Raw genomic sequence first — 14,784 nt, forward strand, 5'->3', positions numbered from 1 at the left:
TTTATAGTTTTATTGAAGTATAAGTAATGTAGAATCAACCGCACATTTTTAATTTTTCCATTTGATAAGTTATGATATATGTATACACTCATGAAACCATCACCACAATCAAGATAATGAACATATTCATTGCTCCTGAAGCTTCCTTTGCAATTCTACTTCCCTTCCTCCCACTGTTCCCAGACAACCAAGGTTTTGCCTTCTGTCACTCTAGATTAGTTTACATTTTCTAGAATTTTATATGCATGGAATTGTCTTGAAAACAGAAGTCACTCAAGGCAGAGCAACAGGTAAAAGAAGCCTGGATCCCTGAAATCATAGAGAAATCATGGAGTGCTGTGCTAGCCCTGGGCTAATGACCTCCAGAGCTTTTAAAAGTCTCTTTTGTGTTTTATGGTTTGTTTTTTCAGCCAAAACGGCCCTGACTACTACAGTTAGTAAGGGTAGAGCTCGAACAAGAGGGAGTGTGATGTTGCACATCATGCAAATGTGCCCATCTTCATACTAAGGATTTTTCTTTTTTTTTTTAAATTCTATTTATTTATTTATTTGAGAGAGAGAGAGAGAGAGAGAGTACAAGTGGAGTTAGGGACAGAGGAAGAGGAAGAGGGAGAAGCAGACTCCATTTTGAGCCTTTGACCCCAGGACCTTGAGATCATGACCTGAGCCGAAGGCAGACGCTTAACTGACTGAGCCACCCAGGCGCTCCTCTAAGGATATTTCTGAGTAGAAACATGGCATCAGCTGTTGGACTCTCTTTTGGTGAGTTCTGGAAAAATGCTGTGATTCATTATAAACCATTCTCCTTTTCCCAACTATGCAACTCCCTCCCATCAATATGTATCCATCATTAAGAGTTTAGACTTCTCAAAATTATAACTCATTTTACATTTATTTACTTTTAACTTGGTGGTCTCCGGTGAGACATGACATTAGCCTAATCTCATTAAATTTTTTTTTTTTACAAATCATAATGTATGGTGGCTTATTTGGAAATGCTTTCTATAGATGTCTAGTCTCATTTATCATGTAGGAATTCTTATTATGTTTAATTCCCAGTGATCGTTTGGCTTGTGACTCTCTTTAATATTTGAGATATTTCAAACATCCAGAGAAGAGTGTATGTCCAGATGTCATTTATCTGGCAAACATGACTCTGTAGAACAGTAGCTGTCATTTTATTTATTGCCTTAGTGGGACTTTCTTTTTTCAAATGGCACTGTATGCAGAACTCTGTTACATAAAACATCTATCAGAGCTTTCTGGTTGAAGTGTGAGTGGAGGGCTTGGAGCCTTTCTGGGTGAACATCCCTCTGACTTATCCCTCGCCTCACCATGGGGGCCCCTGAGATGTGCCCACAGAGCATGAAGGACATGTGAAGGAAACCACAGATTTAGAGTATGTTCAAGATGCAGAAAGCAAGCTAAATGCTATTCGGATCTCTGTGCTTTTATTCTACCCACAGTTATAGCAAGCTTTGTAATCTGGTTTCCCAGCCATAGAAGCAGAGAAGAACAACTCAGAGGAGAAGGCAGCCAGCCAGATGTGACTGTGGCTAACAGACCAGAGAGAAGAGGCAAGGATAAACACAAGGCATTAAAAACCACCTTCTGAAGTCATTTGGGGTAAATGTCATCTTCCTAATAGGTTTCAGTGGGTCATGGAGGCATATTTTTATATATTTATATATGCATGTGTGTTTTTATATATATTTAGTGGGAGCCAGTCTAGTAGCATGTAGTATAAACTACACACACACACACACACACACACACACACACACAGTGTTTTGTTTAGTGTTTATGAAAATGACCCTGAGGAGAAAAGCCTCCCTTATCTTTTATATTTTACATTTGTTTTATAGTTGATAACGGCAATACTTATAGGATGACTATTATTATGTGCCAGGTACATGAGTGTTTTATGTCCTTGACTTAAATTCAACCCTCACCACTATTTTATGAAGTAGAGACCATCCCCAGAGACACAGAGAAGTTAGTTCCCTTGCCCAGTGTCACACAGTGAGCATGTAGTGGAGCTGGGATTCAAACCCAGACATCTTGACCCCAGGGCCCTTGCTTTTACTATGTGCCAGTATCTTAGGAGCAGTTCCGATATTTATTTATTTTTATTTTTTAAGATTTTATTTATTAATTCATTCATGAAAGACACAGAGAGAGAAAGAGAAAGAGAGAGGCAGGCAGAGGGACAGGCAGAGGGAGAAGCAGGCTCCATGCTAGGAGCCTGACGTGGGACTCGATCTCGGGTCTCCAGGATCACGCCCTGGGCCAAAGGCAGGTGCTAAACAGCTAAGCCACCCCAGGATCCCCAGTTCCGATATTTAAATAATAAAGTGTAAACATCTTGTAGCCGGCAAGTTTTTCTGTTGTCTGGAAAACCCATTTATCCAATAAGTGGAAAACTTGTCCTCCAGCAATCCTGGGTAAATGGAAGAATGGATTGAGTGGAAACAGGAACACGGGCCTCTTCATGTTGTGTCTCAAGGGCTCCCTCTGCCGTGGGGGCTTTTCAGAGGCCCACAGAGAGGCGAATCAGCCCCAGCAAGTCTGAATAATCAGGAAATCCCCCGCAGTTGGACTTGACAATGAAAATGAACCCCATCAGCCAAACCCACCTGCACGCTGGTTGCCTTTCCTTTGCAGTATTGTCATCCTCCTAGTGGCTCAAGACGTATTTTGAGGTTGACATAGAGACTACTGTGTTTTTTAGAGGCATTTCCTTTCTGGCCTGTGTTTATACATTGTGGTGGGAGAATCTGAGGCTTCCAGCTTCAAAAATGAGTCCTGTTTCAAGTTACGAAAGTGCTGGGATGTGGGGTGCAGGTCAGCGTGTACCACCCCATGCGCTGGGAGTGGCCTGTCTTCGCGTCCAGCCTCTGTTGCCGTTCTCGGTGCTCTGCGACACAGAAGTTGCCTTGGCTTCTCCTGATGTTAAGTTTGTAGAGGTGGACTTTTCTGGAATCCCACTTTTCTGGAATGAAACACCATTTCCAGGGGAGCTTCTGATTGGAAAAGGTCTGTCTGTTCCAAAAGAGACCCAAGAGCATATTTGCTCTGAGGGCTACTACCTCAGTCGGTTCAGGCTGCAATAACAAGATAAATTGGGTGGCTTAAACAACAAACATTTATTTCCAGCAGTTCCAGAAGCTGGAAGTCAGGTCGGAGTGCCAGCGTGACTGGGTTCTAGCAAGGGCCCTCTTCCTGGCTTCCAGATGGCTGCCTTCTTACTGTATCCTCACATGACAGAAAGAGCACTTCTCTCATGTTTCTTTTTATAAAGGGCACTAATCCCGCCATGAGGGCCCCACCCTTGTGACTTAATTACCTCTCAAAGACCTCAGCTACAAGTGCCATCATGCTTCAGTATATGAATTCTGAGGGTACACAAACATTCAGTCCATAGCAGCTAGAGTGTTAATTTATTATACATTTCCCCCCTCAGTGTTCTTTTCATGGTTGCTGTAAATCAGGGAGTCATATGCAGCATATCTCACACATGCATACACACGGTCCATCAGCCAGGCTTAAAGCAATTCATTTTCTTCTTTTTGTTGTTGTTTTAAGAAGGTAAATCAAAATACTCAGCACATTTGCTTAACTGTTAGCAAAATCAACTTTCTGGTAATGTTAACCACACCATATTATTTTCAAGCCAATCCCACTTAATAACCTCTTCCCCATTCTTGCTGCCCAGTGAACTCCTATTTATCTCACAAATCTCAGTTTCTGTGTGACCACTTTTGTGCTATTTCTGAACACTGAACATATTTCTATTACAGAACATATCTCATGAAGTAGTTATTTGTTGCATATCCACTGCCCTTGTCAGGGTATGAGTTTCATGAAACTCATAGGTAGGATTTGTAACTTAGGTAGCACCATGCTCTTGTACAGGTGTACAGAATTCTAAGAGCCCCAGGCCCCTAAGCTTGCCACCTCCCCAGTAGACACACCTTATGGAATTCCCCCTCCTTGAATGTGGATGAGATCTATGAATAGGAAGGATGTCACTAACCTGATTGGGTTACATTATATGGCTAAGGAAAGGGATTTTGCAGATATAAATAAGTTTCCAAGTCAGTCAGTTTTGAATTAACCCAAATGGAGAGTATACTGGTGGGCCTGCCATAATCAGGTGAAAGGTCTTTAAATTAGCCTAGACCTTCCCAAAGGAAAAGATTCCTCTTCTGGCTTTGAAGAAGCAAGCATGCATGTTTTAATACCATGGGCCCACATGGCAAGGATGAGAGTGGCCTCTAGGAGTTGAGAGCAGTTCATGGCCAACAGCTATCAAGAATATGGGGAGCTCAGCCATATAGCCACAAGGAAGTAAGTTCTGCCAACAAGGCAAATGAACTTGGAAGTAGATTTTTCCTCATTCAAGCCTCTGGAATGGGAATGTAGCCCGGCTGACACCTTAATTGCAACCTTATGAGAGCCTGAGCAGAGACCCAGTTTAGCCATGCCCAGACTCCTGACCCACGGAAACTATGAGATAGTAAATGTATGTTGTTTTAAGCCACTGAAGTTGTGGTAATTTGTTATGCAACAATAAGAAACTAATACAGTAGGCATTTCTTAAATGTTTGTTGAATTTAATTTAATCAGGGAAATAGAGCATTTAAAGTGAATCTCTGCTAAAGTTTTGGCCAATTTTAAGAATGGAGATGTCTTAAAGAATTTCTGTCTTCTTATGAGTCTTCTGCTCATCCAGGCAACTTCACACACGTCCAGGGGTTTCGTACATACCAACTTCTGATCGTCTGGAAATAGGAAGTGAGATTCTCTCCAGGCGTCGCTCGGCATTCTTGGGAGATAGAATGGCTAAAAATTGATGTTGAAATGAGACCACCATCATTTTTCAGTCTGCTCACTATGTACAGAGCTCAGGATGATTAGAAAATGTAAAACACATGTGAATGGCTCAAACCCCTTTAGTTAAATCACATTTACATAGATCAGTTTTCCCAAAGGACATAAGTGAGCTGAACTTAAGCAATTAAAAAAAAAACAAACCCCAAACTAGAACCTTTTGCTAAAGCCAAAAAACATGGATGAGTTAAACCGTATCAGATATAATGGTTTGTTTTGAGAAGTGTTTGGTTTGTTGTCTATATGTGTGCGTGTTTTTTTTTTTAAGACAGATAGAAAAACAGACCTTGTAAGATCTTTGGCTGCCAAGGTAGAAACCCAGTATACAGGGTTTAGTTCCACCAAAGTAGTTGATACCATCAGGATCACCGGTGACCCAGGTCAGGGACATGCTGCTGGCTCTCCGTTACATTCCAGAGCCACTTCATGGCCCATGGCAACAGAGGGACTGTGAATGTGGCTGAAAACAAAATTGGACCCAACCCTGGCCTTGGTGTTCCAACCGGAGCAAGTTTCTAGGACCTTGAAGTACCACTTCGGGGGGATTCTCCTTGCTCTTCTGCAGTGTGGAGAATAAGAATAAACTTTCTGGTCCCAGAGCATCTTCTCTCCTATTGCCAACATTTTCAATTCCATTTGCCATTAGCTAAATGTAGCTTCCTATTTCGAAGAGGCCGAAAAAGACTTTTGGAGGCCCCACAGACAGTCTCGGAAGGCTTCATGGGCAGCAAACAACTTCTAGCAAACTACAATTTGATGAGTTAAGTGTAAACGAATCAGAGACATATGGATTACATTTTTGGGGAAATACACATGGGCTTACAATGTAAAGCGGGGCAGTGGGGGTGGGGCTGGGGTGGAGAAGGGAATGCTTGGAAAAATGTGGTTTGGGTCTTGCCAATTGCAGAATGTTTGAAACAAATAATCTGAGATGTTTTGCCCAACCTAGAGCGCTGCTGGATTCACCCTTCCCTTCTATTTACGTGTCATTTTCAGACTTGGCATACATGCCAATGCTGGCTTGGGTCTTGGGTAGATTTTTCTAAAAATGCAGTTATTTTGAAAGCTATTGCATGTGTAGCCTCTGTGAAGGATGGAGTGGTGCTGGGGAAGAGATGGGCATTTAGAAATATCTCTCTGCCCCTGGATCCAACTATCCCTAAGCCGCTCTGCTACATTCCACTCGTGAAGGTTCCAAGTCCATCCAGGCTGTGCCCGTGGGGGAAATGTGGCAGCTTGAGAAAGTCACTTAACCACAGTCTCCCCACCTGTAAAATGAGGATAATATTACCTATCCCAGGGCCCCTGGGGATTGAGATGCTGTGGAGTGTGGACTTGGGAGGCATATTTCCTGGGATATCATCACATCCCTGATAACTTGTGTGAGCTTGGGCAAGTTCTTTAGCATCTCTATGCCTCAGTTTCTTCATCTGTATGATGGGGATAATGTTAACATCCCCCACATGGGGTTGCCTTGAGAATTAAAGGAGTTACTACATGTAAAGAACTTAGCACAATGCTGGGCACATGGTAAGTGTTGGGCAAATGTTCACAGTTGCTCTTGTTCCATTGAGCCCCTGGGTGTTGTAGAAAATAAGTCAGCTTCACCCTAAAGCCGAGGACGAGGGGCAGCACCTCCCTCCTACTGCAGGGGCTCCTCCTTTTCTTACTGCTTCCATTTGTAGATTACTTCTCTACGTCTTTCACCCCCCGAATGAGAAGCAGGAGAATTTTTCTGTTTAAAATGAGGCTCATTGTTTCCTCCATTCTGAGGAGGTTCCTTTTCTCTCCTCTGCTTTACCACCCTAGAGTCACTTAATTCAGGAGCTCACCTAGGTCATACCGGGGTGTGATGGAAGTCTGGAGGCTGGAATGGAAGAAAACCATGAACCTAGTGTCGCACTGGTTAAAGGCCTTGCTTCTCAATCCTCCTTGTGCTTGAGGGTGCACCGGGGAACATTAAAAAGATAATAGAGGTTTTGAGTGTGGAGCTTGGGGATTACTAAGTGTAAAACTCTCTAGATACTTCTAATGTGCAGTGAGGGCTCAGAACCATTCTGGCTAAAGCAGAGTGGGCATTGCAGGTGCTTCTCATGGTCACTTCTGGCCCTCACCCCTTTTAACCTACTGTCCCTTCCTTTGGAGGCCAGATGGGATTTCTGTCCTCTTGAGCTCTGACCTTCATGCCCTGAGCAAGCTTTCCTCTGGGGCTCTGGCTTTGAGGTCTGCAGAAGCTAAGCTACTTCATCTCTGAACCCAGGTAGGCTTTGGGTCAGAGCTGCCACCCAGGGGGTTGGGCCACCCCAGCTCTGCTCTGGTTGTCTTGTCTGAATCCCCACCTTCCTTGCCTGCCTAACACTTTCTAGCTGCTGTTTCCCTGCCACTCCCCTCTCAGTCAGCACCGTGTTGCTTCCTGTTTTATTCATTGACCACCACCCTCTTTTGCTCTGTCACATGTAGTTTCTGAGGTTCTATATAGTGTTGTGAAGGAAGAAGGGTTTTGGAGCTGGACCTGGGTTTAAGTCTCTCCCTGGCTGCTAACAACTTATGTAATCTCTCTGAGCCTCAGTTCCTCATTTGTAAAATAGAATAATCTTACCTGCCTGACCGTATGGCTGTGAAAATTACGGGAGATGAATAGGGGTGATAGTTATGCTGGTGGTGACAAGGCAGTGGCAGCAGTGCTGGTGCTGGTGGTGACGGCACTGGTGGTGGTGGTTTTGGTAATGGTGGTGGTGACGGTGACCATGACAGTGGTGCTGGTGGTAGTTGTGATGCTGGTGGTGATGGCGATGGTGGTAGCAGTATTGGTCATATGGGGGCGGTACAGGTGGCGGTGATACGGGTTTGGTGGTGATAAAGGTTCAATCGAGAAAGCAGAAGCTGGGAGGAAGGATCAGTGTTCTGTTCAGAGGAACCACACGGGAAGGCAAGACAGAAGGATCTTTGTTTGCATTTGCTGAGGCAATGGGAATAGCTGGCTGTATCAGTGAGCATTTGGTGAGGAAAGCAGAGCTACTTTAGGTGACATGGAATAAGGGATTTATTATAGTGATTAGGCTCACCCAACATGAAAGCTAGTGGAAAAGTCTATGCAAGGCTGTTGCCTCTGTGTCTGATGTTGGGCCTAAAGTTTCTACAGGCCAGCAGGGCCTGCATGTGGGATGCAAAGCTGGATATGATGTGGGGGAAAGCAAGAAGGAACAAACTGGAACTTGCATCTGACTCTCACCGCCTCTGATCTTGATAGCACAGGTGACCCGTAGGACAAGTGGACGCCCATGATCACGGGGGCACATGTGCCCCTGGCCCAGGATCAGAGGAGCTGCAGGAGACCCAGTGGGCAGGGGAGATGCTGTGCGCCTGGCCAGTGCCCACCAGACCGAGGTGAGCCAGCAGGCCTGAGGCGGCGTGTGTGGGCCCCTGCTCTGCCTGGTGCCCTAGTCGGGCCTCCTGAGCATAACTGGTCACTGCTTTACTCTGCCTTCCAGATGTCACACAGATTTCTCTTGTTCCAGCCTGAATTCGGAGCCATATAGGGAAGGAACTCAGTGATATTGTTTGGTTCTTGTGACATGGGACAAAGCCACATGTAGCCCAGATGGAGTATAAGCTTCAGAACCAAGAGTGGCCTGTGCATGTCGCTCAGCTTTATCACTTCCAGCTCAGAGAGGCAAGATAACTAGAGCTGAGCCGAGGGCCACTGGAGACTGGACCACAGAGCCCTTGATAGTCTCAGGGTGAGGAATAGCCTGGCCGTTTTGTCTCATCCCCAGAAGCTGGGTTCTTTTGAGCCCCTAAGCACAGAGGGCTCACATCTCTCTCTCTCTCTCTCTCTCTCTCTCTCTTTAAAGATTTTACTTATTTATTCATGAGAAACACAGGAGAGAGAGAGAGGGGCAGAGACACAGGCAGAGGGAGAAGCAGGCTCCACGCAGGGAACCTGACGTGGGACTCGATCCAGGGTCTCTAGGATCACGTCCTGGGTCTCTAGGATCACGTCCTGGGCTGAAGAGGCGCTAAACCGTTGAGCCACCCGGGCTGCCCAAGGGCTCACATCTCTTACCCCAGTCCTCGACTTCTCAGTTGAGATGGAAACACCAGCCCCTCTTTGGGACTCTGGTATACCTCTGAATTCACCCCAACATCTCTTTAAATGGCTCTTTTCATGACATTAACCCTGCTCTCTGTTTCTGACCCCTATGCCTGCTAAAGCCTCTAGCTGGACCTACAGATCTCTTTGGTGGCCAACATCCTCAGACCCTGGGTCATCCCTATAATGCCTCTGGTGCTCAGGACTTAGAGCCTTGGGAAAGCTTCTACCCTCTTCCTAATACTCTGGCCTCTGAAGGCTTCATTTACTAACAAATATAATTATGATATAATTTTTATTCTTAATTTGAGAAACGTCTTTATCAAAGGTGCATTAGAATTTAACTCAGTTGTGTTCTCTCTTATTTTGTCTCTCACTGCTCTAACCTGCATAAGTCATTGATGAGTAGCCAGGAATAGGAGTTGGTTTTGGGTTTTGTACTGTGAAATGAGTCGTCTGAGATTTGGTAGGCCAAACCATCTCTCTCTCTCTCTCTCTCTCTCTCTCTCTTTTTGCTATACTACCTGGTTTCTGAACATTTTCCCCACCTGCAAGCAATTTACACAAATTATAAACTATATAACTGGTGTAATCTCTGTAACCATGAGTAGAGACTGGAAAAGGACCAGTTGTCATCAGGTTTGAAAACAAAGAAAAGGTCCTCTCACTGGTGGCCTCCTGCCTGATACTTCTCAGATGGTAGACAAGTTGTTATAATTATTTGCATCTCAATTTTCTTATCTGCACAATGAGTGGGTTGTCTTGCAATTCACACCATGTTCTTTGAAGACCCCAGGTTGCCGAGGACTCACTGGGACTTTCTGAGTAGAAAAGAGCACGGGATCTAGGCTCCCTTCATTCCTCATTCAACTAGTGAAGAATCACCTATGTCTATTTTATATATTTGATTTCTGTGATAGATTGGATTATTTGTTAGTCAATAATCACTCCCTCCCCTGTCTTCCTTGGAGCAGACCACACTCTCCTGTCTACTGGCTTTCGGCTTGGCCATGTAATTTACTTTGACCAATGAAATGGGGGAGGATATGACATGAATAGAAGTTTTCAGTGTGCTTGCAGGATTTGTCTTGCTTTTTGTGCTCTTCCATTTACTAGGAGAATATGCCCATAGGTAGCTACCAGTCTAGAAAGAATGAGAGATGTGTATAGCAGACCCATAGCCTGAGTTCCACCTAACTAGCTTATCCTCAAACTGCAGGTCTGTAAACATAAGAATAAATGTTGAAAACATTCTATTTTAGGGGGTGGTTTGTTGCACATCATTATTACAGTCATAGCTAGTATAGCTTACAAATACATTTTATTTTTTTATTTTAAGATTTTATTTATTTATTAATGAGAGACACACAGAGAGAGGCAGGCAGAGACACAGGCAGAGGGAGAAGCAGGCTCCACGCAGGGAGCCCAACTCGGGACTCGATCCCCAGACCCTGGGATCACGCCCTGAGCCGAAGGCAGACACGCAACCACTGAGCCAGCCAGGTGTTGCTACAAATAAGTTTTAATCAATAATCAGATTCTTTGGTTTAAGAGAAGTTTGAAAAGCTCTGGCTTTGCTGATTTTCCAGCTCTCCCATCCAGTTCTAACACCTTGTTTCTTTTTCTGTGTGTATATAGGAGAGGGGAGCGGGGAGAAAGAAAGAGTTTTAGAAACAGAAGTCTTATGGAAAGAGAGAAAGAGAAACCGTAAGTTTTTCTTTGGGGGGAAGGGATGGTTATCAGGGAGCAGGGAGCAGGGAGCAGAGATGGGCTGAGCCATAGTTAAAGTGTATTCTATTTCTTTGAATCCTCAAGTAAGCAGATTTCACTCCTGATATTATTTTGCACCATTACGTTATTTTGTCCATTCATGTATTCCATTTGCACAACCTCTGAAATTCCAGGAAGAAGGTAAAAGAATAACATTGCACATAGCCCTGGGTTGTGCTGTGTTTATTTCATGAGGGACCATTCACTTGGGCTTAACCTCAAACTGACCTTCCTGACTTCAGACAAAATGGCAAAACTTTGTTAACAGATTTAAAATCATACTTTAAAGGAACCGAAATGGCTTACTTCCTGGGCGAAAGATATTTTCCATTCTCGTTATTTGTGTCCATGGACATAGGGAGATAACTTTTAGGAATTCCTAGACAACTTTACCACTGATGTGGATGCATAGATACTCTGGGGTCTCAGACAATTGGCACCCCACCCCAAACTCTGGATATGTGAGCTGCAGGTTAGAGGGAGAAGGACGGTCTTAGGCTATTTTCGAGCCATTTTACTCCAGCCCTTTGCAACATGGTTTAATTTTATTCTTGAAGTTTTGAGAACATCTCAAATGCAAATATAAAACTGTTGTCCAAAGCCATGAATGAGGGATATGTGGATGCCCAAGGTTCGAATGTATAATTGAAGGGTTACCAATACCATGTTTGAAGATGAACAACATTTTGCATCAGATCATTGGGAGATGGTTCTCTTCCCCAGAAGGAGTCTTCTGGTGTTTGTGAGGCCAGCATGAGGCAGGCTGGGCTTTGTGTGTGGCAGGGGCTGGGTTTGAGGTCATCTCTGCCATCAGCCTGTGCTCAGGTTGTGTCTTACACCGATGGCCACCTGATTTTGGGTATCAAATGATTCGCCTGCTTGTTTGTACTAGATTGAACGCCTTGGAGCTGCTTAATATTTTACAGACAGAATTTGGCACTGCCTATACAGAGGGAGTTCTGCTGCCATGCTCTGGGGGACCTGAGTCCATGACCCACAGTGCCATGTGTGGAGAAAATGGCTCTAGGAGATGATTTAATTTAGGTTGATTCATGAATGTCTAGCAAAAAATGTGCCAATAGTTGTATTTATTGAGTGCCAGGATATTTTATAATAAAAACCCTTTTCTGATAACGTCTAAAAAGAATAAAAGAACATATACCTGCCCAGCTAATAGAAAGGGAAGATGGAATTTAAAAAGATGAAACCAATCTGGATAAAGGCAAGAAAAAAGGGGAAAAGGGGAAAGGAACACAGAACAGTTTGGACAAATAGTAAGGTCGGGTATTTTAATACAAATAAGTCAATTATTACATTAATGTTAGTGAATTAAATACTACAATTGAAAGGTAAAGGTTGTCATACTGAATAAAAAACAAAACCGAAGTACATGCACTTATAGGTCATATACTTTAAAATAAGGTGTCTATAAATGGCCACAGTCCTTTCTGAAAGCAGCGTGGCAGTATGTATCAAGAGTCATACATTCATTTATACTCTTTGATCTTATAAATCATAGTTAAGACCTCAGAGTGTGAAGTGGGATTGACCTTAGTTCAAATCCCGTCTCTGCCCTGTACAAGCTATGTGATCTTGGGCAAATAACAATCCTTTGCTTTTTTAGCTGTCAAATGAGTGTAAGTTGTCTTTTTCTCATAGGAATGTTGTGAGGAGTCAATGATATTTTGGGTATAAAGTGCTTAGCACAGATCCTGGCATGTAGTAACTGCTCAGTAAATGTTAGCTATTATAACCACTGCTGCTCCTGCTGGTTTTATTAACTATTAAGAGCAGCTTTTATTAAAACTGCTGCTGCTGCTGCAGTTTTTAATATCAGAGAAATAATTATATTCAGGAAATAGTAAGCTAAAGAAAAATGTGGTATGCCTGAAGGTGTTTATTGCATCCTTCCTAAAGCAATACAATATTAGAAACAATCTGTTTCATTCATTCATTCATTCATTCATTCATTCATTCATTCCAACAAATATTTATTGAGATCCTATTATTTGCCAGGCACTACTTCCCACTGTTCAGGATGTATCAGTGAACAAGACAGACAAAGGTCGCTGCTTTTGTTATGGGGAATGTGTAGCTAAACTGTCAGGCAATAACCCAATGGAATGTTCTGCAGGTATTAAAAAATAGCAATGAAGACGCAGAGTTGTAGTACGTAAAATCAGAAAGCAGACAAGGAAAACATAGAAACATCTTAAAATATGCATGGGTGGATAGAGACTAAAATGGAGCATTGGAAAATGAAAATGCCTGAAAGAGTGTGGGATCATGTTCTTTGTTTTCAATAACATATGAAATGGTTTTACGAAATTATGAAAAAAAATATATAAGTAATTGAAAAAACTGAATTGGCACAAAGAAAAGCTTCTTATGGTTTAGGAATCAAAGTGAGGCCTGTAGGCAGCAGAGGAAATTGCCTATGTTACAGGGGAGGAAAATTTGGTCTTTCAGAACAGAAATGACTGTTGGAGCTTCCCGGTGCGCTGGCAACAGAGGATTTCATGCCAGGGAAAGGCGGGTCTTTGTTAAGGAAACCGTATTAGGCAGATGAGTAAAAGAGGCCCCTAGAAAGGGGTGGTTCAGCCTGAAACATGTCTATATAATAAAGTAACAGAAATTTCCGTTTTCCCTTGGCAGTTTGAGACTGGAGGAGACTGGAGGGAGAAACAGAGATGTGGTGTCTGGAAAATGGGGAGAAGATGAGTGAGGAAAGATCCAGCTGGAGAGGGTGAGAGTGGCAGGGATAGAACAGCAACTTTAAGAACACTGATGACTAATATTCAATTTTAAGCTGTCTTCTGTTGCTTTTCCCACACTTCAGTGAAAGTATGATCATGCAAAGCAGTGATTCTCCATTCTTTTGGGGAAAGGGTTAGGGGAGGGAGTAGCGTCCCAGGAGGAGAACACGCACAGGTGCATGCTCAGAGGAGTCTGCAAATGTGGGAGGCAGGATGGTGAGGGCAGACCAAGAAGTCCCTTGAAGGGGGAATTTAAACGTGGGGTGCCTAGGAGACCTCGAGTCCCCCCAACCCTGCCCTCTTTTGGGAATCTGGAGGAAGCCACTGTATTTCCATGGGATGGGGGCCAGGACATTTTGTTTGGATATTAAAAGAAGGCTGGTGCCATAGGACATTCAGAATTCATATACACAGGGTGACCTGAGGGGTGCTGGCCAGAGGCTACCTTTTCCATATTGACCCTTCTTAAAGCCACAGATTGCTTCATTAGCACCATTACTAATACAAGCTTTTGCAAAGAGACACCTGTCTACCTAGGAGTCCTGCTATTTTAGCTGCAGCAAGATTTGGGATAAGTTCTGTCTTTCCATGAAGGTCTTAGGGAGGATGATGCGTTTGGCAGATCATTTAGCCACAGAGGCAGGAGGTTGGGCAGGTGTTGATAGATGGGGGGCCGAGGAGAGAGGGGAACAGCAAGCAGACATGCACAAGTGTGGTTTCGGGACCCTGAGACTGATGGGCTGCGGAGGGTGGCGGTGGTAGTGGTAGTGGTAGTGGTAGTGGTGGGAAGGGGAGGCAGCATGAAGTCTCCTGGGACAGCAAGGGGACTGGTATCTTGACCCTGTCTCCTGCTCCCAGGGAACCTTGTGACAGTGGTCCTTTCAAGGATAGTGCTCAACTCAACGGCTTCTAGAACAGCAACCTTATGTGGTCTTGGTGTACCCAGGTACCCAGGTGGGGGTGGGCAGGAGCCATCTGTCCCAGGTGCAGACCAAAGGGGTAGAGGAGGGGCGTCCCTTATCTGCAGAGAATTTAAAAACAGTAATACAATGAGCTGATTTTTATTGTCATCTTGTGCCAACAATTTGCTGTGGTGTTAAAATAATAGCCATCCCTGCCAGGACAGCCGGTTCAGGCCAACCCCATCCTCTGGCCCACTGCTGCTGTGGGCTAGGGAACAACAGACGTGGGGAATCCAGAAGAGGCACGTGCAGGAAAGAAACCCAAATTCCTTAAGCTGTAAATAAGAGGTTTCTCAGGACTGAACTTGAA

At 44.0% G+C, this 14,784-nt stretch overlaps 1 long non-coding RNA gene across 1 annotated transcript in view; it reads left to right on the forward strand.

The window, feature by feature from the left end:
- The first annotated feature begins 1,534 nt into the window (after positions 1-1,534).
- LOC121487749 overlaps positions 1,535-14,784 on the forward strand; it is a 53,683-nt gene continuing 40,433 nt past the window's right edge. Inside the window, exon 1 of the long non-coding RNA XR_005986907.1 lies at positions 1,535-1,626. This is a non-coding gene — a long non-coding RNA (uncharacterized LOC121487749). The remainder of the gene's footprint in view (positions 1,627-14,784) is intronic.

The sequence above is a fragment of the Vulpes lagopus genome, chromosome 3 (genome assembly GCF_018345385.1).
Source record: "Vulpes lagopus strain Blue_001 chromosome 3, ASM1834538v1, whole genome shotgun sequence".
Lineage (NCBI taxonomy): Eukaryota > Metazoa > Chordata > Mammalia > Carnivora > Canidae > Vulpes > Vulpes lagopus.